Source organism: Mobula birostris, chromosome 4 (genome assembly GCF_030028105.1).
Source record: "Mobula birostris isolate sMobBir1 chromosome 4, sMobBir1.hap1, whole genome shotgun sequence".
NCBI lineage: Eukaryota > Metazoa > Chordata > Chondrichthyes > Myliobatiformes > Myliobatidae > Mobula > Mobula birostris.
The window spans coordinates 72,047,014-72,050,236 of NC_092373.1; the positions used below are offsets into that span (position 1 = coordinate 72,047,014).

The 3,223-nt window shown below is 40.0% G+C and overlaps 1 long non-coding RNA gene across 1 annotated transcript; it reads left to right on the forward strand.

Moving 5' to 3' along the window:
• The first annotated feature begins 116 nt into the window (after positions 1–116).
• On the forward strand, positions 117–1,377 carry LOC140196403 (uncharacterized). The gene is made up of 3 exons (XR_011885698.1): positions 117–306; positions 554–813; positions 1,231–1,377. It is a non-coding gene; the product is annotated as an uncharacterized lncRNA (long non-coding RNA).
• Positions 1,378–3,223: the final 1,846 nt, after the last annotated feature.

Genomic DNA, 3,223 nt, shown 5'->3' on the forward strand with positions numbered 1-3,223 from the left:
CATTGACTTGCTAACTTCGTTCTCCTAGTCGGTTCACAAAAATCGAACAGCCCAGCCCTTCAGCTAGAGTCACGTCAAGCAAGTGAAACTAAATCTAATTCACTTAAACAGACCTTCACGGGTATTGCAGCAACAAACTAAGTTGCTGAGATCAAAATGGGGAAGATCTATCAAGTGTGCATCATTGGTTTGAAAGGCGAAAGAACTATAGTTGATACTATATCTCGGAGTCGGAAGCTGAATTTAATGCAATGAAGATCGTTACGTTTAAAAAATTGCTGATAACCAAAAGGCCATTTTTATTAGGTACTTGAATAACATATCATATGGTTTTCTGAGATGAAAATTGGTTAGATAGTCTAACGAGGAAGTTGACAATGGGCACCTAGGTATTCAATGTTGCTTCGCCGGTCGAGGCAGAATTGTTTCCTTTACTTTGAATTCAGTTTCTCGAGTCATTTCTGGACTTGAAAATGTTTAATTTCAACATCTAACTATTTATTAATCAGGGTTACTTATGGTTCGCTCTTTTCTCAATTTCTCTCTTTTTAAGGTGTCGTGAATGTGGATGATTTGCGCCTCATTTTTAGCGACAAGCAACTGGAAAAAGAGAAATCATTCTCCCGTTACCAGATCAGGGACAAATCCACAATATTCTTCATAACACAGAGTCATGGAGAAGAAATAGAAAACTGTTCAAGATTTACAATGCACTCTGAAGGAGAATTGAACTGTAATGATCTGTGTTCTCACTCAGAAGCATGAGACGCAATCGTGGCTTTAATGTGTGTATACAAGCCTGTGCTTTCAGAAGTAGGTTTGGTATATATTCTGATGAAGGATCTGGACCACTCCTTTCCATAGATGCTGCCTGGCCTGCTGAGTTCCTCCAGCATTTTGTGTGTGTGTTGCTTAACTGACAAGACCGGAAACATTTTGTTTATACTTTGACGTTTGTAAAGAGAAACGGCTTCACTTGAACGCTTGGTGTGGAAAAGAAAGAGAGCGCAGGGGGTGGAATCTGCAGCAATACGGGGACGGGGTGTAGGGTGGGTTGGAGGAATGCAGCGAATCAGGCAGCATCTACGGAAAAAAATGAACAGTCAAAGAAATCAGAAGATTGTTCATGCAGTATGTTGTGTTTTATTTCTCGTATAAATCCTTGCTTAGTTATTGCAAAATGTGGTTTTATGTCATAATTAGAATATTTTTTGTGTTTCTTTTCAACAGTTGGCACATTTTCAGAGAGGTGGTGGCACATCTCTGCCCCTTGTTATGGATCGGGTGAGCCTGTGGCATGTCGGATTGTCTGGTGACCATTAGATTTTCTTGGATTGTAGATCATGGTCTCTCTTTGGGGCTTTGCAATTGCTTGTTTGGTGGGTGGTGGGTGCTGATGCTTCCTGCTGAAATAAGTGGGGGAGGGGGAGGGGGAGGGTTGATGCTCTGCTGCTGCTTGTGCAGGGGAGCGTGAGAGGGAGCTTTGGGTTCTAACGTTTTACTGTCATTCATTCTTTGGGGTTCTCTCCTGTTTTTGTGGATGACTTTGTAGAGCAAGAATTTCAGGCTGTATACTTTGATATTAAATGGAACATTGAACCATTTTCCTCTTCAATTTTATGACATCAATCTTAATTTTTTTTTGGTGCAAAAGCTCTCCTTTCCTTTAACGGCAGTGAGTATTGTGTTCCAATATGTCTGGCATCTGGCCATTTGACAAGATTGGGCCAATGGGATTAATTTGGATCCTAACTTCCTGGACTGAAATGATTGAAGTCTCAGATTCTACTCCAGCTGTCATCTTGTTTCAGATCTGAGCATCAGTTCCCCAACGTAATGTTGGAGAACTCAAGCAAGGCCGGTTCTGTCGCTGCATCCACGATGAATTATCAGATGGACCATGTCAAGAAGGAATGTGGAGGAAAAGGGAGCAAAGGGGCCAAAATATCTGGTAAACAATTCTGGATGGGCAACAGTGGTCAAAGACAGCAGGAAATGTGAACAATTTAATCCTGTTTACTGGATATTTTGTGCCCTGTAATACATCTTCTATAATAAAGATGAACTCTTGATCTTTTAGTCCACATGGTCATTGTTGCCATTTTGTTCCTTGTCTACCTGCCTACACTCTTTCTTTAACTGTAAAACTACATTCTGCAGTTTGTTTTTCCCCTTTTTGTATCACCTCAATGTACTGTTGTTCAGAATTACCAGTCTGGATGACAAGAGAAATAAAGCATTTCACTGTATGCTGGTACATGTGACAACACCAAACCAATTGTCAAGTTATCTGTACATGAAGCACGAAGGGAAGGATCCCTCAGCTGCTGCAGATGATGGATAGTTTCAAGGTTTCAGGTGAAATATTGAAAGCATAAAATGTAATTGAAAACTCAATGCAGCAATGACATGACGACATTAAACACTTGGCACTGCAATCGGCTTTATCTAAATGGAACTTTATCTTGCATTGTGTTCTATCATTTATGTTTAAAAATACTTTTCTTTTGTAAGTTTTGTCTCTGATTTTATGTAGCTCTGTACAGCTGCAATTAAGCTTGTGCATACATGTACTTGTGCATATGACAATCAACTGAACTTTGACATAAAGAAGAATAAAATATGTTACTCAGTAAGTCTTGGACCTGGAGCTAATCTTCTAGAGTTTGAGGCTTCTGTCTGAATACAAAATTGTTTTGGTGGTAGGTGGCAGTGGACCATTGCTTTTCAGATTGGGCAACTTATCAGTGTGATGCCACAAGATTCAATGCAGGATTTTTAAAAGTTCATCGGATTTTCTAATGACTTGGAAGGGAATATAAGTGGCATGATTAGAAAGTTTGCAAATGATGCTAAACTCAGTATATTGTATTGTGAAGAATGTTGTCTAAATATGCAAAAAAACCTAGATCAACTGGAAAAGTTGGCAAGGGAATGGCTGACAGAATTTAACACAGACAAATGTGAGGTGTTGCATTTCGGTTGGGTAAAATGTGGCTGGACCTGCACAGTAAATGATAGGGCCTTGGAGAATGTTGTAGAACAGAGAGACCTAGGGATGCAGGTACAAGCGTTCTCAGAATGTGGTAACATGAGTGGACAGGCATGACGAAGGCATGTGTATTGTTGCTTTCGTTAGTGGAGGATTTGAGTAGAGGAGTTGGGACATATTGTTACAGTTGGACAAATCGTTGGTTTGTCTACACTTGGACTACTGTGTTCA